We start from the raw sequence: 23,363 nt of genomic DNA, 5'->3' as shown, positions 1-23,363 counted from the left end.
TTGTTTCTCCCTTTAAATGGTTATATAATCTCATAATTGATTTTAAGTTGCGTTTTTTTTACATTTTTGGTTAAAACAGATTATAATTGAATGTTTACCTCGAGAAACGTGATGCAAAAACCATTCATTGAGAAGAGAACTTCTTTTATAGTCACTTATGCCTTCAAAAGCTTTGTTTCTCCCTTTAAATGGTTATATAATCTCATAATTGATTTTAAGTTGCGTTTTTTTTACATTTTTGGTTAAAACAGATTATAATTGAATGTTTACCTCGAGAATCTTGAAGCGAAAGCCATTCATTGAGAGGAGAACTTCTTTTATAGTCACTTATGCCTTCAAAAGCTTTGTTTCTCCCTTTAAATGGTTATATAATCTCATAATTGATTTTAAGTTGCGTTTTTTTTACATTTTTGGTTAAAACAGATTATAATTGAATGTTTACCTCGAGAATCTTGAAGCGAAAGCGATTCATTGAGAAGAAAACTTCTTTTATAGTCACTTATGCCTTCAAAAACTTTGTTTTCTCCCTTTAAATGGTTATATAATTTCATAATTGATTTTAAGTTGCGTTTTTTTAAATTTTTAGTTAAAATAGAGTATAATTGAATGTTTACCTCGAGAAACGTGATGCAAAAACCATTCATTGAGAAGAAAACTTCTTTTATAGTCACTTATGCCTTCAAAAGCTTTGTTTCTCCCTTTAAATGGTTATATAATCTCATAATTGATTTTAAGTTGAGTTTTTTTTACATTTTTGGTTAAAACAGATTATAATTGAATGTTTACCTCGAGAAACGTGATGCAAAAACCATTCATTGAGAAGAAAACTTCTTTTATAGTCACTTATGCCTTCAAAAGCTTTGTTTCTCGCTTTAAATGGTTATATATTCTCATAATTGATTTTAAGTTGAATTTTTTTACATTTTTGGTTAAAGCAGATTATAATTGAATGTTTACCTCGAGAAACGTGATGCAAAAACCATTCATTGAGAAGAAAACTTCTTTTATAGTCACTTATGCCTTCAAAAGCTTTGTTTCTCCCTTTAAATGGTTATATAATCTCATAATTGATTTTAAGTTGAATTGTTTTTACATTTTTTATTAAAATAGATTATAATTGAATGTTTACCTTGAGAAACGTGATGCAAAAACCATTCATTGAGAAGAAAACTTCTTTTATAGTCACTTATGCCTTCAAAAGCTTTGTTTCTCCCTTTAAATGGTTATATAATCTCATAATTGATTTTAAGTTGCGTTTTTTTTACATTTTTGGTTAAAACAGATTATAATTGAATGTTTACCTCGAGAAACGTGATGCAAAAACCATTCATTGAGAAGAGAACTTCTTTTATAGTCACTTATGCCTTCAAAAGCTTTGTTTCTCCCTTTAAATGGTTATATAATCTCATAATTGATTTTAAGTTGCGTTTTTTTTACATTTTTGGTTAAAACCGATTATAATTGAATGTTTACCTCGAGAATCTTGAAGCGAAAGCCATTCATTGAGAAGAAAACTTCTTTTATAGTCACTTATGCCTTCAAAAACTTTGTTTTCTCCCTTGAAATGGTTATATAATCTCATAATTGATTTTAAGTTACGTTTTTTTAAATTTTTAGTTAAAACAGATTATAATTGAACGTTTACCTCGAGAAACGTGATGCAAAAACCATTCATTGAGAAGAAAACTTCTTTTATAGTCACTTATGCCTTCAAAAGCTTTGTTTCTCCCTTTAAATGGTTATATAATCTCATAATTGATTTTAAGTTGAGTTTTTTTTACATTTTTGGTTAAAACAGATTATAATTGAATGTTTACCTCGAGAATCTTGAAGCGAAAGCCATTCATTGAGAAGAAAACTTCTTTTATAGTCACTTATGCCTTCAAAAGCTTTGTTTCTCCCTTTAAATGGTTATATAATCTCATAATTGATTTTAAGTTGCGTTTTTTTTACATTTTTGGTTAAAACAGATTATAATTGAATGTTTACCTCGAGAATCTTGAAGCGAAAGCCATTCATTGAGAAGAAAACTTCTTTTATAGTCACTTATGCCTTCAAAAACTTTGTTTTCTCCCTTTAAATGGTTATATAATTTCATAATTGATTTTAAGTTGCGTTTTTTTAAATTTTTAGTTAAAATAGAGTATAATTGAATGTTTACCTCGAGAAACGTGATGCAAAAACCATTCATTGAGAAGAAAACTTCTTTTATAGTCACTTATGCCTTCAAAAGCTTTGTTTCTCCCTTTAAATGGTTATATAATCTCATAATTGATTTTAAGTTGAGTTTTTTTTACATTTTTGATTAAAACAGATTATAATTGAATGTTTACCTCGAGAAACGTGATGCAAAAACCATTCATTGAGAAGAAAACTTCTTTTATAGTCACTTATGCCTTCAAAAGCTTTGTTTCTCGCTTTAAATGGTTATATATTCTCATAATTGATTTTAAGTTGAATTTTTTTACATTTTTGGTTAAAGCAGATTATAATTGAATGTTTACCTCGAGAAACGTGATGCAAAAACCATTCATTGAGAAGAAAACTTCTTTTATAGTCACTTATGCCTTCAAAAGCTTTGTTTCTCCCTTTAAATGGTTATATAATCTCATAATTGATTTTAAGTTGAATTGTTTTTACATTTTTTATTAAAATAGATTATAATTGAATGTTTACCTTGAGAAACGTGATGCAAAAACCATTCATTGAGAAGAAAACTTCTTTTATAGTCACTTATGCCTTCAAAAGCTTTGTTTCTCCCTTTAAATGGTTATATAATCTCATAATTGATTTTAAGTTGCGTTTTTTTTACATTTTTGGTTAAAACAGATTATAATTGAATGTTTACCTCGAGAAACGTGATGCAAAAACCATTCATTGAGAAGAGAACTTCTTTTATAGTCACTTATGCCTTCAAAAGCTTTGTTTCTCCCTTTAAATGGTTATATAATCTCATAATTGATTTTAAGTTGCGTTTTTTTTACATTTTTGGTTAAAACAGATTATAATTGAATGTTTACCTCGAGAATCTTGAAGCGAAAGCCATTCATTGAGAGGAGAACTTCTTTTATAGTCACTTATGCCTTCAAAAGCTTTGTTTCTCCCTTTAAATGGTTATATAATCTCATAATTGATTTTAAGTTGCGTTTTTTTTACATTTTTGGTTAAAACAGATTATAATTGAATGTTTACCTCGAGAATCTTGAAGCGAAAGCGATTCATTGAGAAGAAAACTTCTTTTATAGTCACTTATGCCTTCAAAAACTTTGTTTTCTCCCTTTAAATGGTTATATAATTTCATAATTGATTTTAAGTTGCGTTTTTTTAAATTTTTAGTTAAAATAGAGTATAATTGAATGTTTACCTCGAGAAACGTGATGCAAAAACCATTCATTGAGAAGAAAACTTCTTTTATAGTCACTTATGCCTTCAAAAGCTTTGTTTCTCCCTTTAAATGGTTATATAATCTCATAATTGATTTTAAGTTGAGTTTTTTTTACATTTTTGGTTAAAACAGATTATAATTGAATGTTTACCTCGAGAAACGTGATGCAAAAACCATTCATTGAGAAGAAAACTTCTTTTATAGTCACTTATGCCTTCAAAAGCTTTGTTTCTCGCTTTAAATGGTTATATATTCTCATAATTGATTTTAAGTTGAATTTTTTTACATTTTTGGTTAAAGCAGATTATAATTGAATGTTTACCTCGAGAAACGTGATGCAAAAACCATTCATTGAGAAGAAAACTTCTTTTATAGTCACTTATGCCTTCAAAAGCTTTGTTTCTCCCTTTAAATGGTTATATAATCTCATAATTGATTTTAAGTTGAATTGTTTTTACATTTTTTATTAAAATAGATTATAATTGAATGTTTACCTTGAGAAACGTGATGCAAAAACCATTCATTGAGAAGAAAACTTCTTTTATAGTCACTTATGCCTTCAAAAGCTTTGTTTCTCCCTTTAAATGGTTATATAATCTCATAATTGATTTTAAGTTGCGTTTTTTTTTACATTTTTGGTTAAAACAGATTATAATTGAATGTTTACCTCGAGAATCTTGAAGCGAAAGCCATTCATTGAGAAGAAAACTTCTTTTATAGTCACTTATGCCTTCAAAAGCTTTGTTTCTCCCTTTAAATGGTTATATAATCTCATAATTGATTTTAAGTTGCGTTTTTTTTACATTTTTGGTTAAAACAGATTATAATTGAATGTTTACCTTGAGAATCTTGAAGCGAAAGCCATTCATTGAGAAGAAAACTTCTTTTATAGTCACTTATGCCTTCAAAAGCTTTGTTTCTCCCTTTAAATGGTTATATAATCTCATAATTGATTTTAAGTTGCGTTTTTTTTACATTTTTGGTTAAAACAGATTATAATTGAATGTTTACCTCGAGAATCTTGAAGCGAAAGCCATTCATTGAGAGGAGAACTTCTTTTATAGTCACTTATGCCTTCAAAAGCTTTGTTTCTCCCTTTAAATGGTTATATAATCTCATAATTGATTTTAAGTTGCGTTTTTTTTACATTTTTGGTTAAAACAGATTATAATTGAATGTTTACCTCGAGAATCTTGAAGCAAAAGCGATTCATTGAGAAGAAAACTTCTTTTATAGTCACTTATGCCTTCAAAAACTTTGTTTTCTCCCTTTAAATGGTTATATAATTTCATAATTGATTTTAAGTTGCGTTTTTTTAAATTTTTAGTTAAAATAGAGTATAATTGAATGTTTACCTCGAGAAACGTGATGCAAAAACCATTCATTGAGAAGAAAACTTCTTTTATAGTCACTTATGCCTTCAAAAGCTTTGTTTCTCCCTTTAAATGGTTATATAATCTCATAATTGATTTTAAGTTGAGTTTTTTTTACATTTTTGGTTAAAACAGATTATAATTGAATGTTTACCTCGAGAAACGTGATGCAAAAACCATTCATTGAGAAGAAAACTTCTTTTATAGTCACTTATGCCTTCAAAAGCTTTGTTTCTCGCTTTAAATGGTTATATATTCTCATAATTGATTTTAAGTTGAATTTTTTTACATTTTTGGTTAAAGCAGATTATAATTGAATGTTTACCTCGAGAAACGTGATGCAAAAACCATTCATTGAGAAGAAAACTTCTTTTATAGTCACTTATGCCTTCAAAAGCTTTGTTTCTCCCTTTAAATGGTTATATAATCTCATAATTGATTTTAAGTTGAATTGTTTTTACATTTTTTATTAAAATAGATTATAATTGAATGTTTACCTTGAGAAACGTGATGCAAAAACCATTCATTGAGAAGAAAACTTCTTTTATAGTCACTTATGCCTTCAAAAGCTTTGTTTCTCCCTTTAAATGGTTATATAATCTCATAATTGATTTTAAGTTGCGTTTTTTTTACATTTTTGGTTAAAACAGATTATAATTGAATGTTTACCTCGAGAAACGTGATGCAAAAACCATTCATTGAGAAGAGAACTTCTTTTATAGTCACTTATGCCTTCAAAAGCTTTGTTTCTCCCTTTAAATGGTTATATAATCTCATAATTGATTTTAAGTTGCGTTTTTTTTACATTTTTGGTTAAAACCGATTATAATTGAATGTTTACCTCGAGAATCTTGAAGCGAAAGCCATTCATTGAGAAGAAAACTTCTTTTATAGTCACTTATGCCTTCAAAAACTTTGTTTTCTCCCTTGAAATGGTTATATAATCTCATAATTGATTTTAAGTTACGTTTTTTTAAATTTTTAGTTAAAACAGATTATAATTGAACGTTTACCTCGAGAAACGTGATGCAAAAACCATTCCTTGAGAAGAAAACTTCTTTTATAGTCACTTATGCCTTCAAAAGCTTTGTTTCTCCCTTTAAATGGTTATATAATCTCATAATTGATTTTAAGTTGAGTTTTTTTTACATTTTTGGTTAAAACAGATTATAATTGAATGTTTACCTCGAGAATCTTGAAGCGAAAGCCATTCATTGAGAAGAAAACTTCTTTTATAGTCACTTATGCCTTCAAAAGCTTTGTTTCTCCCTTTAAATGGTTATATAATCTCATAATTGATTTTAAGTTGCGTTTTTTTTACATTTTTGGTTAAAACAGATTATAATTGAATGTTTACCTCGAGAATCTTGAAGCGAAAGCCATTCATTGAGAAGAAAACTTCTTTTATAGTCACTTATGCCTTCAAAAACTTTGTTTTCTCCCTTTAAATGGTTATATAATTTCATAATTGATTTTAAGTTGCGTTTTTTTAAATTTTTAGTTAAAATAGAGTATAATTGAATGTTTACCTCGAGAAACGTGATGCAAAAACCATTCATTGAGAAGAAAACTTCTTTTATAGTCACTTATGCCTTCAAAAGCTTTGTTTCTCCCTTTAAATGGTTATATAATCTCATAATTGATTTTAAGTTGAGTTTTTTTTACATTTTTGATTAAAACAGATTATAATTGAATGTTTACCTCGAGAAACGTGATGCAAAAACCATTCATTGAGAAGAAAACTTCTTTTATAGTCACTTATGCCTTCAAAAGCTTTGTTTCTCGCTTTAAATGGTTATATATTCTCATAATTGATTTTAAGTTGAATTTTTTTACATTTTTGGTTAAAGCAGATTATAATTGAATGTTTACCTCGAGAAACGTGATGCAAAAACCATTCATTGAGAAGAAAACTTCTTTTATAGTCACTTATGCCTTCAAAAGCTTTGTTTCTCCCTTTAAATGGTTATATAATCTCATAATTGATTTTAAGTTGAATTGTTTTTACATTTTTTATTAAAATAGATTATAATTGAATGTTTACCTTGAGAAACGTGATGCAAAAACCATTCATTGAGAAGAAAACTTCTTTTATAGTCACTTATGCCTTCAAAAGCTTTGTTTCTCCCTTTAAATGGTTATATAATCTCATAATTGATTTTAAGTTGCGTTTTTTTTACATTTTTGGTTAAAACAGATTATAATTGAATGTTTACCTCGAGAAACGTGATGCAAAAACCATTCATTGAGAAGAGAACTTCTTTTATAGTCACTTATGCCTTCAAAAGCTTTGTTTCTCCCTTTAAATGGTTATATAATCTCATAATTGATTTTAAATTGCGTTTTTTTTACATTTTTGGTTAAAACAGATTATAATTGAATGTTTACCTCGAGAATCTTGAAGCGAAAGCCATTCATTGAGAGGAGAACTTCTTTTATAGTCACTTATGCCTTCAAAAGCTTTGTTTCTCCCTTTAAATGGTTATATAATCTCATAATTGATTTTAAGTTGCGTTTTTTTTACATTTTTGGTTAAAACAGATTATAATTGAATGTTTACCTCGAGAATCTTGAAGCAAAAGCGATTCATTGAGAAGAAAACTTCTTTTATAGTCACTTATGCCTTCAAAAACTTTGTTTTCTCCCTTTAAATGGTTATATAATTTCATAATTGATTTTAAGTTGCGTTTTTTTAAATTTTTAGTTAAAATAGAGTATAATTGAATGTTTACCTCGAGAAACGTGATGCAAAAACCATTCATTGAGAAGAAAACTTCTTTTATAGTCACTTATGCCTTCAAAAGCTTTGTTTCTCCCTTTAAATGGTTATATAATCTCATAATTGATTTTAAGTTGAGTTTTTTTTACATTTTTGGTTAAAACAGATTATAATTGAATGTTTACCTCGAGAAACGTGATGCAAAAACCATTCATTGAGAAGAAAACTTCTTTTATAGTCACTTATGCCTTCAAAAGCTTTGTTTCTCGCTTTAAATGGTTATATATTCTCATAATTGATTTTAAGTTGAATTTTTTTACATTTTTGGTTAAAGCAGATTATAATTGAATGTTTACCTCGAGAAACGTGATGCAAAAACCATTCATTGAGAAGAAAACTTCTTTTATAGTCACTTATGCCTTCAAAAGCTTTGTTTCTCCCTTTAAATGGTTATATAATCTCATAATTGATTTTAAGTTGAATTGTTTTTACATTTTTTATTAAAATAGATTATAATTGAATGTTTACCTTGAGAAACGTGATGCAAAAACCATTCATTGAGAAGAAAACTTCTTTTATAGTCACTTATGCCTTCAAAAGCTTTGTTTCTCCCTTTAAATGGTTATATAATCTCATAATTGATTTTAAGTTGCGTTTTTTTTACATTTTTGGTTAAAACAGATTATAATTGAATGTTTACCTCGAGAAACGTGATGCAAAAACCATTCATTGAGAAGAGAACTTCTTTTATAGTCACTTATGCCTTCAAAAGCTTTGTTTCTCCCTTTAAATGGTTATATAATCTCATAATTGATTTTAAGTTGCGTTTTTTTTACATTTTTGGTTAAAACAGATTATAATTGAATGTTTACCTCGAGAATCTTGAAGCGAAAGCCATTCATTGAGAAGAAAACTTCTTTTATAGTCACTTATGCCTTCAAAAACTTTGTTTTCTCCCTTGAAATGGTTATATAATCTCATAATTGATTTTAAGTTACGTTTTTTTAAATTTTTAGTTAAAACAGATTATAATTGAACGTTTACCTCGAGAAACGTGATGCAAAAACCATTCATTGAGAAGAAAACTTCTTTTATAGTCACTTATGCCTTCAAAAGCTTTGTTTCTCCCTTTAAATGGTTATATAATCTCATAATTGATTTTAAGTTGAGTTTTTTTTACATTTTTGGTTAAAACAGATTATAATTGAATGTTTACCTCGAGAATCTTGAAGCGAAAGCCATTCATTGAGAAGAAAACTTCTTTTATAGTCACTTATGCCTTCAAAAGCTTTGTTTCTCCCTTTAAATGGTTATATAATCTCATAATTGATTTTAAGTTTCGTTTTTTTTACATTTTTGGTTAAAACAGATTAGAATTGAATGTTTACCTCGAGAATCTTGAAGCGAAAGCCATTCATTGAGAAGAAAACTTCTTTTATAGTCACTTATGCCTTCAAAAACTTTGTTTTCTCCCTTTAAATGGTTATATAATTTCATAATTGATTTTAAGTTGCGTTTTTTTAAATTTTTAGTTAAAATAGAGTATAATTGAATGTTTACCTCGAGAAACGTGATGCAAAAACCATTCATTGAGAAGAAAACTTCTTTTATAGTCACTTATGCCTTGAAAAGCTTTGTTTCTCCCTTTAAATGGTTATATAATCTCATAATTGATTTTTAGTTAAGTTTTTTTTACATTTTTGGTTAAAACAGATTATAATTGAATGTTTACCTCGAGAAACGTGATGCAAAAACCATTCATTGAGAAGAAAACTTCTTTTATAGTCACTTATGCCTTCAAAAGCTTTGTTTCTCGCTTTAAATGGTTATATATTCTCATAATTGATTTTAAGTTGAATTTTTTTACATTTTTGGTTAAAGCAGATTATAATTGAATGTTTACCTCGAGAAACGTGATGCAAAAACCATTCATTGAGAAGAGAACTTCTTTTATAGTCACTTATGCCTTCAAAAGCTTTGTTTCTCCCTTTAAATGGTTATATAATCTCATAATTGATTTTAAGTTGCGTTTTTTTTACATTTTTTGTTAAAACAGATTATAATTGAATGTTTACCTCGAGAATCTTGAAGCGAAAGCCATTCATTGAGAGGAGAACTTCTTTTATAGTCACTTATGCCTTCAAAAGCTTTGTTTCTCCCTTTAAATGGTTATATAATCTCATAATTGATTTTAAGTTGAGTTTTTTTTGCATTTTTGGTTAAAACAGATTATAATTGAATGTTTACCTCGAGAAACGTGATGCAAAATCCATTCATTGAGAAGAAAACTTCTTTTATAGTCACTTATGCCTTCAAAAGCTTTGTTTCTCCCTTTAAATGGTTATATAATCTCATAATTGATTTTAAGTTGCGTTTTTTTTACATTTTTGGTTAAAACAGATTATAATTGAATGTTTACCTCGAGAAACGTGATGCAAAAACCATTCATTGAGAAGAGAACTTCTTTTATAGTCACTTATGCCTTCAAAAGCTTTGTTTCTCCCTTTAAATGGTTATATAATCTCATAATTGATTTTAAGTTGCGTTTTTTTTACATTTTTTGTTAAAACAGATTATAATTGAATGTTTACCTCGAGAATCTTGAAGCGAAAGCCATTCATTGAGAGGAGAACTTCTTTTATAGTCACTTATGCCTTCAAAAGCTTTGTTTCTCCCTTTAAATGGTTATATAATCTCATAATTGATTTTAAGTTGCGTTTTTTTTACATTTTTGGTTAAAACAGATTATAATTGAATGTTTATCTCGAGAATCTTGAAGCGAAAGCGATTCATTGAGAAGAAAACTTCTTTTATAGTCACTTATGCCTTCAAAAACTTTGTTTTCTCCCTTTAAATGGTTATATAATCTCATAATTGATTTTAAGTTACGTTTTTTTAAATTTTTAGTTAAAACAGATTATAATTGAATGTTTACCTCGAGAATCTTGAAGCGAAAGCCATTCATTGAGAAGAAAACTTCTTTTATAGTCACTTATGCCTTCAAAAACTTTGTTTTCTCCCTTTAAATGGTTATATAATTTCATAATTGATTTTAAGTTGCGTTTTTTTAAATTTTTAGTTAAAATAGAGTATAATTGAATGTTTACCTCGAGAAACGTGATGCAAAAACCATTCATTGAGAAGAAAACTTCTTTTATAGTCACTTATGCCTTCAAAAGCTTTGTTTCTCCCTTTAAATGGTTATATAATCTCATAATTGATTTTAAGTTGAGTTTTTTTTGCATTTTTGGTTAAAACAGATTATAATTGAATGTTTACCTCGAGAAACGTGATGCAAAATCCATTCATTGAGAAGAAAACTTCTTTTATAGTCACTTATGCCTTCAAAAGCTTTGCTTCTCACTTTAAATGGTTATATAATCTCATAATTGATTTTAAGTTGAGTTTTTTTTACATTTTTGGTTAAAACAGATTAGAATTGAATGTTTACCTCGAGAATCTTGAAGCGAAAGCCATTCATTTAGAAGAAAACTTCTTTTATAGTCACTTATGCCTTCAAAAGCTTTGTTTCTCCCTTTAAATGGTTATATAATCTCATAATTGATTTTAAGTTGCGTTTTTTTTACATTTTTGGTTAAAACAGATTATAATTGAATGTTGACCTCGAGAATGTTGAAGCGAAAGCCATTCATTGAGAAGAAAACTTCTTTTATTGCCACTTTTGCCTTCAAAAGCTTTGTTTCTCTCTTTAAATGGTTATATAATCTCATAATTGATTTTAAGTTGAGTTTTTTTTACATCTTTGGTTAAAACTTGATTATAATTGAATGTTTACCTCGAGAATCTTGAAGCAAAAGCCATTCATTGAGAAGAAAACTTCTTTTATAGTCACTTATGCCTTCAAAAGCTTTGTTTCTCCCTTTAAATGGTTATATAATCTCATAATTGATTTTAAGTAGCGTTTTTTTTACATTTTTGGTTAAAATAGATTATAATTGAATGTTTACCTCGAGAATCTTGAAGCGAAAGCCATTTATTGAGAAGAAAACTTCTTTTATAGTCACTTATGCCTTCAAAAGCTTTGTTTCTCCCTTTAAATGGTTATATAATCTCATAATTGATTTTAAGTTGCGTTTTTTTTTACATTTTTGGTTAAAACAGATTATAATTGAATGTTTACCTCGAGAATCTTGAAGCGAAAGCCATTCATTGAGAAGAAAACTTCTTTTATAGTCACTTATGCCTTCAAAAGCTTTGTTTCCTCCCTTTAAATGGTTATATAATCTCATACTTGATTTTAAGTTGCGTTTTTTTACATTTTTAGTTAAAACAAATTATAATTGAATGTTTACCTTGAGAAACGTGATGCAAAAACCATTCATTGAGAAGAAAACTTCTTTTATAGTCACTTATGCCTTCAAAAGCTTTGTTTCTCCCTTTAAATGGTTATATAATCTCATAATTGATTTTAAGTTGAGTTTTTTTACATTTTTTGTTAAAACAGATTATATTTGAATGTTTACCTCGAGAATCTTGAAGCGAAAGCCATTCATTGACAAGAAAACTTCTTTTATAGTCACTTATGCCTTCAAAAGCTTTGTTTCTCCCTTTAAATGGTTATATAATCTCATAATTGATTTTAAGTTGCGTTTTTTTTTACATTTTTGGTTAAAACAGATTATAATTGAATGTTTACCTCGAGAATCTTGAAGCGAAAGCCATTCATTGAGAAGAAAACTTCTTTTATAGTCACTTATGCCTTCAAAAGCTTTGTTTCCTCCCTTTAAATGGTTATATAATCTCATACTTGATTTTAAGTTGCGTTTTTTTACATTTTTGGTTAAAATAGATTATAATTGAATGTTTACCTCGAGAATCTTGAAGCGAAAGCCATTCATTGAGAAGAAAACTTCTTTTATAGTCACTTATGCCTTCAAAAGCTTCGTTTCTCCCTTTAAATGGTTATATAATCTCATAATTGATTTTAAGTAGCGTTTTTTTTACATTTTTGGTTAAAACAGATTATAATTGAATGTTTACCTCGAGAATCTTGAAGCGAAAGCCATTCATTGAGAGGAAAACTTCTTTTATAGTCACTTATGCCTTCAAAAGCTTTGTTTCTCCCTTTAAATGGTTATATAATCTCATAATTGATTTTAAGTTGCGTTTTTTTTACATTTTTGGTTAAAACAGATTATAATTGAATGTTTACCTCGAGAATCTTGAAGCGAAAGCCATTCATTGAGAGGAAAACTTCTTTTTATAGTCACTTATGCCTTCAAAAGCTTTGTTTCTCCCTTTAAATGGTTATATAATCTCATAATTGATTTTAAGTTGAGTTTTTTTTACATTTTCTGTTAAAACAGATTATAATTGAATGTTTACCTCGAGAATCTTGAAGCGAAAGCCATTCATTGAGAGGAAAACTTCTTTTTATAGTCACTTATGCCTTCAAAAGCTTTGTTTCTCCCTTTAAATGGTTATATAATCTCATAATTGATTTTAAGTTGAGTTTTTTTTACATTTTTGGTTAAAACAGATTATAATTGAATGTTTACCTCGAGAATCTTGAAGCGAAAGCCATTCATTGAGAGGAAAACTTCTTTTATAGTCACTTATGCCTTCAAAAGCTTTGTTTCCTCCCTTTAAATGGTTATATAATCTCATAATTGATTTTAAGTTACGTTTTTTTTTACATTTTTGGTTAAAACAGATTATAATTGAATGTTTACCTCGAGAATCTTGAAGCGAAAGCCATTCATTGAGAAGAAAACTTCTTTTATAGTCACTTATGCCTTCAAAAGCTTTGTTTCCTCCCTTTAAATGGTTATATAATCTCATACTTGATTTTAAGTTGCGTTTTTTTACATTTTTAGTTAAAACAAATTATAATTGAATGTTTACCTTGAGAAACGTGATGCAAAAACCATTCATTGAGAAGAAAACTTCTTTTATAGTCACTTATGCCTTCAAAAGCTTTGTTTCTCCCTTTAAATGGTTATATAATCTCATAATTGATTTTAAGTTGAGTTTTTTTACATTTTTTGTTAAAACAGATTATATTTGAATGTTTACCTCGAGAATCTTGAAGCGAAAGCCATTCATTGACAAGAAAACTTCTTTTATAGTCACTTATGCCTTCAAAAGCTTTGTTTCTCCCTTTAAATGGTTATATAATCTCATAATTGATTTTAAGTTGCGTTTTTTTTTACATTTTTGGTTAAAACAGATTATAATTGAATGTTTACCTCGAGAATCTTGAAGCGAAAGCCATTCATTGAGAAGAAAACTTCTTTTATAGTCACTTATGCCTTCAAAAGCTTTGTTTCCTCCCTTTAAATGGTTATATAATCTCATACTTGATTTTAAGTTGCGTTTTTTTACATTTTTGGTTAAAACAGATTATAATTGAATGTTTACCTCGAGAATCTTGAAGCGAAAGCCATTCATTGAGAAGAAAACTTCTTTTATAGTCACTTATGCCTTCAAAAGCTTCGTTTCTCCCTTTAAATGGTTATATAATCTCATAATTGATTTTAAGTAGCGTTTTTTTTACATTTTTGGTTAAAACAGATTATAATTGAATGTTTACCTCGAGAATCTTGAAGCGAAAGCCATTCATTGAGAGGAAAACTTCTTTTATAGTCACTTATGCCTTCAAAAGCTTTGTTTCTCCCTTTAAATGGTTATATAATCTCATAATTGATTTTAAGTTGCGTTTTTTTTACATTTTTGGTTAAAACAGATTATAATTGAATGTTTACCTCGAGAATCTTGAAGCGAAAGCCATTCATTGAGAGGAAAACTTCTTTTTATAGTCACTTATGCCTTCAAAAGCTTTGTTTCTCCCTTTAAATGGTTATATAATCTCATAATTGATTTTAAGTTGAGTTTTTTTTACATTTTCTGTTAAAACAGATTATAATTGAATGTTTACCTCGAGAATCTTGAAGCGAAAGCCATTCATTGAGAGGAAAACTTCTTTTTATAGTCACTTATGCCTTCAAAAGCTTTGTTTCTCCCTTTAAATGGTTATATAATCTCATAATTGATTTTAAGTTGAGTTTTTTTTACATTTTTGGTTAAAACAGATTATAATTGAATGTTTACCTCGAGAATCTTGAAGCGAAAGCCATTCATTGAGAGGAAAACTTCTTTTATAGTCACTTATGCCTTCAAAAGCTTTGTTTCTCCCTTTAAATGGTTATATAATCTCATAATTGATTTTAAGTTGCGTTTTTTTTACATTTTTGGTTAAAACAGATTATAATTGAATGTTTACCTCGAGAATCTTGAAGCGAAAGCGATTCATTGAGAAGAAAACTTCTTTTATAGTCACTTATGCCTTCAAAAACTTTGTTTTCTCCCTTTAAATGGTTATATAATCTCATAATTGATTTTAAGTTACGTTTTTTTAAATTTTTAGTTAAAACAGATTATAATTGAATGTTTACCTCGAGAATCTTGAAGCGAAAGCCATTCATTGAGAAGAAAACTTCTTTTATAGTCACTTATGCCTTCAAAAACTTTGTTTTCTCCCTTTAAATGGTTATATAATTTCATAATTGATTTTAAGTTGCGTTTTGCTAAATTTTTAGTTAAAATAGAGTATAATTGAATGTTTACCTCGAGAAACGTGATGCAAAAACCATTCATTGAGAAGAAAACTTCTTTTATAGTCACTTATGCCTTCAAAAGCTTTGTTTCTCCCTTTAAATGGTTATATAATCTCATAATTGATTTTAAGTTGAGTTTTTTTTGCATTTTTGGTTAAAACAGATTATAATTGAATGTTTACCTCGAGAAACGTGATGCAAAATCCATTCATTGAGAAGAAAACTTCTTTTATAGTCACTTATGCCTTCAAAAGCTTTGTTTCTCACTTTAAATGGTTATATAATCTCATAATTGATTTTAAGTTGAGTTTTTTTTACATTTTTGGTTAAAACAGATTAGAATTGAATGTTTACCTCGAGAATCTTGAAGCGAAAGCCATTCATTTAGAAGAAAACTTCTTTTATAGTCACTTATGCCTTCAAAAGCTTTGTTTCTCCCTTTAAATGGTTATATAATCTCATAATTGATTTTAAGTTGCGTTTTTTTTACATTTTTGGTTAAAACAGATTATAATTGAATGTTGACCTCGAGAATGTTGAAGCGAAAGCCATTCATTGAGAAGAAAACTTCTTTTATTGCCACTTTTGCCTTCAAAAGCTTTGTTTCTCTCTTTAAATGGTTATATAATCTCATAATTGATTTTAAGTTGAGTTTTTTTTACATCTTTGGTTAAAACTTGATTATAATTGAATGTTTACCTCGAGAATCTTGAAGCAAAAGCCATTCATTGAGAAGAAAACTTCTTTTATAGTCACTTATGCCTTCAAAAGCTTTGTTTCTCCCTTTAAATGGTTATATAATCTCATAATTGATTTTAAGTAGCGTTTTTTTTACATTTTTGGTTAAAATAGATTATAATTGAATGTTTACCTCGAGAATCTTGAAGCGAAAGCCATTTATTGAGAAGAAAACTTCTTTTATAGTCACTTATGCCTTCAAAAGCTTTGTTTCTCCCTTTAAATGGTTATATAATCTCATAATTGATTTTAAGTTGCGTTTTTTTTTACATTTTTGGTTAAAACAGATTATAATTGAATGTTTACCTCGAGAATCTTGAAGCGAAAGCCATTCATTGAGAAGAAAACTTCTTTTATAGTCACTTATGCCTTCAAAAGCTTTGTTTCCTCCCTTTAAATGGTTATATAATCTCATACTTGATTTTAAGTTGCGTTTTTTTACATTTTTAGTTAAAACAAATTATAATTGAATGTTTACCTTGAGAAACGTGATGCAAAAACCATTCATTGAGAAGAAAACTTCTTTTATAGTCACTTATGCCTTCAAAAGCTTTGTTTCTCCCTTTAAATGGTTATATAATCTCATAATTGATTTTAAGTTGAGTTTTTTTACATTTTTTGTTAAAACAGATTATATTTGAATGTTTACCTCGAGAATCTTGAAGCGAAAGCCATTCATTGACAAGAAAACTTCTTTTATAGTCACTTATGCCTTCAAAAGCTTTGTTTCTCCCTTTAAATGGTTATATAATCTCATAATTGATTTTAAGTTGCGTTTTTTTTTACATTTTTGGTTAAAACAGATTATAATTGAATGTTTACCTCGAGAATCTTGAAGCGAAAGCCATTCATTGAGAAGAAAACTTCTTTTATAGTCACTTATGCCTTCAAAAGCTTTGTTTCCTCCCTTTAAATGGTTATATAATCTCATACTTGATTTTAAGTTGCGTTTTTTTACATTTTTGGTTAAAACAGATTATAATTGAATGTTTACCTCGAGAATCTTGAAGCGAAAGCCATTCATTGAGAAGAAAACTTCTTTTATAGTCACTTATGCCTTCAAAAGCTTCGTTTCTCCCTTTAAATGGTTATATAATCTCATAATTGATTTTAAGTAGCGTTTTTTTTACATTTTTGGTTAAAACAGATTATAATTGAATGTTTACCTCGAGAATCTTGAAGCGAAAGCCATTCATTGAGAGGAAAACTTCTTTTATAGTCACTTATGCCTTCAAAAGCTTTGTTTCTCCCTTTAAATGGTTATATAATCTCATAATTGATTTTAAGTTGCGTTTTTTTTACATTTTTGGTTAAAACAGATTATAATTGAATGTTTACCTCGAGAATCTTGAAGCGAAAGCCATTCATTGAGAGGAAAACTTCTTTTTATAGTCACTTATGCCTTCAAAAGCTTTGTTTCTCCCTTTAAATGGTTATATAATCTCATAATTGATTTTAAGTTGAGTTTTTTTTACATTTTCTGTTAAAACAGATTATAATTGAATGTTTACCTCGAGAATCTTGAAGCGAAAGCCATTCATTGAGAGGAAAACTTCTTTTTATAGTCACTTATGCCTTCAAAAGCTTTGTTTCTCCCTTTAAATGGTTATATAATCTCATAATTGATTTTAAGTTGAGTTTTTTTTACATTTTTGGTTAAAACAGATTATAATTGAATGTTTACCTCGAGAATCTTGAAGCGAAAGCCATTCATTGAGAGGAAAACTTCTTTTATAGTCACTTATGCCTTCAAAAGCTTTGTTTCCTCCCTTTAAATGGTTATATAATCTCATAATTGATTTTAAGTTGCGTTTTTTTTTACATTTTTGGTTAAAACAGATTATAATTGAATGTTTACCTCGAGAATCTTGAAGCGAAAGCCATTCATTGAGAAGAAAACTTCTTTTATAGTCACTTATGCCTTCAAAAGCTTTGTTTCCTCCCTTTAAATGGTTATATAATCTCATACTTGATTTTAAGTTGCGTTTTTTTACATTTTTAGTTAAAACAAATTATAATTGAATGTTTACCTTGAGAAACGTGATGCAAAAACCATTCATTGAGAAGAAAACTTCTTTTATAGTCACTTATGCCTTCAAAAGCTTTGTTTCTCCCTTTAAATGGTTATATAATCTCATAATTGATTTTAAGTTGAGTTTTTTTACATTTTTTGTTAAAACAGATTATATTTGAATGTTTACCTCGAGAATCTTGAAGCGAAAGCCATTCATTGACAAGAAAACTTCTTTTATAGTCACTTATGCCTTCAAAAGCTTTGTTTCTCCCTTTAAATGGTTATATAATCTCATAATTGATTTTAAGTTGCGTTTTTTTTTACATTTTTGGTTAAAACAGATTATAATTGAATGTTTACCTCGAGAATCTTGAAGCGAAAGCCATTCATTGAGAAGAAAACTTCTTTTATAGTCACTTATGCCTTCAAAAGCTTTGTTTCCTCCCTTTAAATGGTTATATAATCTCATACTTGATTTTAAGTTGCGTTTTTTTACATTTTTGGTTAAAACAGATTATAATTGAATGTTTACCTCGAGAATCTTGAAGCGAAAGCCATTCATTGAGAAGAAAACTTCTTTTATAGTCACTTATGCCTTCAAAAGCTTCGTTTCTCCCTTTAAATGGTTATATAATCTCATAATTGATTTTAAGTAGCGTTTTTTTTACATTTTTGGTTAAAACAGATTATAATTGAATGTTTACCTCGAGAATCTTGAAGCGAAAGCCATTCATTGAGAGGAAAACTTCTTTTATAGTCACTTATGCCTTCAAAAGCTTTGTTTCTCCCTTTAAATGGTTATATAATCTCATAATTGATTTTAAGTTGCGTTTTTTTTACATTTTTGGTTAAAACAGATTATAATTGAATGTTTACCTCGAGAATCTTGAAGCGAAAGCCATTCATTGAGAGGAAAACTTCTTTTTATAGTCACTTATGCCTTCAAAAGCTTTGTTTCTCCCTTTAAATGGTTATATAATCTCATAATTGATTTTAAGTTGAGTTTTTTTTACATTTTCTGTTAAAACAGATTATAATTGAATGTTTACCTCGAGAATCTTGAAGCGAAAGCCATTCATTGAGAGGAAAACTTCTTTTTATAGTCACTTATGCCTTCAAAAGCTTTGTTTCTCCCTTTAAATGGTTATATAATCTCATAATTGATTTTAAGTTGAGTTTTTTTTACATTTTTGGTTAAAACAGATTATAATTGAATGTTTACCTCGAGAATCTTGAAGCGAAAGCCATTCATTGAGAGGAAAACTTCTTTTATAGTCACTTATGCCTTCAAAAGCTTTGTTTCTCCCTTTAAATGGTTATATAATCTCATAATTGATTTTAAGTTGCGTTTTTTTTACATTTTTGGTTAAAACAGATTATAATTGAATGTTTACCTCGAGAATCTTGAAGCGAAAGCCATTCATTGAGAAGAAAACTTCTTTTATAGTCACTTATGCCTTCAAAAACTTTGTTTTCTCCCTTGAAATGGTTATATAATCTCATAATTGATTTTAAGTTACGTTTTTTTAAATTTTTAGTTAAAACAGATTATAATTGAACGTTTACCTCGAGAAACGTGATGCAAAAACCATTCATTGAGAAGAAAACTTCTTTTATAGTCACTTATGCCTTCAAAAGCTTTGTTTCTCCCTTTAAATGGTTATATAATCTCATAATTGATTTTAAGTTGAGTTTTTTTTACATTTTTGGTTAAAACAGATTATAATTGAATGTTTACCTCGAGAATCTTGAAGCGAAAGCCATTCATTGAGAAGAAAACTTCTTTTATAGTCACTTATGCCTTCAAAAGCTTTGTTTCTCCCTTTAAATGGTTATATAATCTCATAATTGATTTTAAGTTGCGTTTTTTTTTACATTTTTGGTTAAAACAGATTATAATTGAATGTTTACCTCGAGAATCTTGAAGCTTAAGCCATTCATTGAGAAGAAAACTTCTTTTATAGTCACTTATGCCTTCATAAACTTTGTTTTCTCCCTTGAAATGGTTATATAATCTCATAATTGATTTTAAGTTACGTTTTTTTAAATTTTTAGTTAAAACAGATTATAATTGAATGTTTACCTCGAGAATCTTGAAGCGAAAGCCATTCATTGAGAAGAAAACTTCTTTTATAGTCACTTATGCCTTCAAAAACTTTGTTTTCTCCCTTTAAATGGTTATATAATTTCATAATTGATTTTAAGTAGCGTTTTTTTAAATTTTTAGTTAAAATAGAGTATAATTGAATGTTTACCTCGAGAAACGTGATGCAAAAACCATTCATTGAGAAGAAAACTTCTTTTATAGTCACTTATGCCTTCAAAAGCTTTGTTTCTCCCTTTAAATGGTTATATAATCTCATAATTGATTTTAAGTTGAGTTTTTTTTACATTTTTGGTTAAAACAGATTATAATTGAATGTTTACCTCGAGAAACGTGATGCAAAAACCATTCATTGAGAAGAAAACTTCTTTTATAGTCACTTATGCCTTCAAAAGCTTTGTTTCTCGCTTTAAATGGTTATATATTCTCATAATTGATTTTAAGTTGAATTTTTTTACATTTTTGGTTAAAGCAGATTATAATTGAATGTTTACCTCGAGAAACGTGATGCAAAAACCATTCATTGAGAAGAAAACTTCTTTTATAGTCACTTATGCCTTCAAAAGCTTTGTTTCTCCCTTTAAATGGTTATATAATCTCATAATTGATTTTAAGTTGAATTGTTTTTACATTTTTTATTAAAATAGATTATAATTGAATGTTTACCTTGAGAAACGTGATGCAAAAACCATTCATTGAGAAGAAAACTTCTTTTATAGTCACTTATGCCTTCAAAAGCTTTGTTTCTCCCTTTAAATGGTTATATAATCTCATAATTGATTTTAAGTTGCGTTTTTTTTACATTTTTGGTTAAAACAGATTATAATTGAATGTTTACCTCGAGAAACGTGATGCAAAAACCATTCATTGAGAAGAGAACTTCTTTTATAGTCACTTATGCCTTCAAAAGCTTTGTTTCTCCCTTTAAATGGTTATATAATCTCATAATTGATTTTAAGTTGCGTTTTTTTTACATTTTTGGTTAAAACAGATTATAATTGAATGTTTACCTCGAGAATCTTGAAGCGAAAGCCATTCATTGAGAGGAGAACTTCTTTTATAGTCACTTATGCCTTCAAAAGCTTTGTTTCTCCCTTTAAATGGTTATATAATCTCATAATTGATTTTAAGTTGCGCTTTTTTTACATTTTTGGTTAAAACAGATTATAATTGAATGTTTACCTCGAGAATCTTGAAGCGAAAGCGATTCATTGAGAAGAAAACTTCTTTTATAGTCACTTATGCCTTCAAAAACTTTGTTTTCTCCCTTTAAATGGTTATATAATTTCATAATTGATTTTAAGTTGCGTTTTTTTAAATTTTTAGTTAAAATAGAGTATAATTGAATGTTTACCTCGAGAAACGTGATGCAAAAACCATTCATTGAGAAGAAAACTTCTTTTATAGTCACTTATGCCTTCAAAAGCTTTGTTTCTCCCTTTAAATGGTTATATAATCTCATAATTGATTTTAAGTTGAGTTTTTTTTACATTTTTGGTTAAAACAGATTATAATTGAATGTTTACCTCGAGAAACGTGATGCAAAAACCATTCATTGAGAAGAAAACTTCTTTTATAGTCACTTATGCCTTCAAAAGCTTTGTTTCTCGCTTTAAATGGTTATATATTCTCATAATTGATTTTAAGTTGAATTTTTTTACATTTTTGGTTAAAGCAGATTATAATTGAATGTTTACCTCGAGAAACGTGATGCAAAAACCATTCATTGAGAAGAAAACTTCTTTTATAGTCACTTATGCCTTCAAAAGCTTTGTTTCTCCCTTTAAATGGTTATATAATCTCATAATTGATTTTAAGTTGAATTGTTTTTACATTTTTTATTAAAATAGATTATAATTGAATGTTTACCTTGAGAAACGTGATGCAAAAACCATTCATTGAGAAGAAAACTTCTTTTATAGTCACTTATGCCTTCAAAAGCTTTGTTTCTCCCTTTAAATGGTTATATAATCTCATAATTGATTTTAAGTTGCGTTTTTTTTACATTTTTGGTTAAAACAGATTATAATTGTATGTTTACCTCGAGAAACGTGATGCAAAAACCATTCATTGAGAAGAGAACTTCTTTTATAGTCACTTATGCCTTCAAAAGCTTTGTTTCTCCCTTTAAATGGTTATATAATCTCATAATTGATTTTAAGTTTCGTTTTTTTTACATTTTTGGTTAAAACAGATTATAATTGACTGTTTACCTCGAGAATCTTGAAGCGAAAGCCATTCATTGAGAAGAAAACTTCTTTTATAGTCACTTATGCCTTCAAAAGCTTTGTTTCTCCCTTTAAATGGTTATATAATCTCATAATTGATTTTAAGTTGAGTTTTTTTACATTTTTTGTTAAAACAGATTATATTTGAATGTTTACCTCGAGAATCTTGAAGCGAAAGCCATTCATTGACAAGAAAACTTCTTTTATAGTCACTTATGCCTTCAAAAGCTTTGTTTCTCCCTTTAAATGGTTATATAATCTCATAATTGATTTTAAGTTGCGTTTTTTTTTACATTTTTGGTTAAAACAGATTATAATTGAATGTTTACCTCGAGAATCTTGAAGCGAAAGCCATTCATTGAGAAGAAAACTTCTTTTATAGTCACTTATGCCTTCAAAAGCTTTGTTTCCTCCCTTTAAATGGTTATATAATCTCATACTTGATTTTAAGTTGCGTTTTTTTACATTTTTGGTTAAAACAGATTATAATTGAATGTTTACCTCGAGAATCTTGAAGCGAAAGCCATTCATTGAGAAGAAAACTTCTTTTATAGTCACTTATGCCTTCAAAAGCTTCGTTTCTCCCTTTAAATGGTTATATAATCTCATAATTGATTTTAAGTAGCGTTTTTTTTACATTTTTGGTTAAAACAGATTATAATTGAATGTTTACCTCGAGAATCTTGAAGCGAAAGCCATTCATTGAGAGGAAAACTTCTTTTATAGTCACTTATGCCTTCAAAAGCTTTGTTTCTCCCTTTAAATGGTTATATAATCTCATAATTGATTTTAAGTTGCGTTTTTTTTACATTTTTGGTTAAAACAGATTATAATTGAATGTTTACCTCGAGAATCTTGAAGCGAAAGCCATTCATTGAGAGGAAAACTTCTTTTTATAGTCACTTATGCCTTCAAAAGCTTTGTTTCTCCCTTTAAATGGTTATATAATCTCATAATTGATTTTAAGTTGAGTTTTTTTTACATTTTCTGTTAAAACAGATTATAATTGAATGTTTACCTCGAGAATCTTGAAGCGAAAGCCATTCATTGAGAGGAAAACTTCTTTTTACAGTCACTTATGCCTTCAAAAGCTTTGTTTCTCCCTTTAAATGGTTATATAATCTCATAATTGATTTTAAGTTGAGTTTTTTTTACATTTTTGGTTAAAACAGATTATAATTGAATGTTTACCTCGAGAATCTTGAAGCGAAAGCCATTCATTGAG

This window comes from Theobroma cacao, chromosome 8 (assembly GCF_053813885.1).
Source record: "Theobroma cacao isolate CCN51 chromosome 8, ASM5381388v1, whole genome shotgun sequence".
NCBI lineage: Eukaryota > Viridiplantae > Streptophyta > Magnoliopsida > Malvales > Malvaceae > Theobroma > Theobroma cacao.
The sequence above is the reverse complement of the archived record's forward strand: the minus strand, read 5'-3'. Positions refer to the sequence as shown.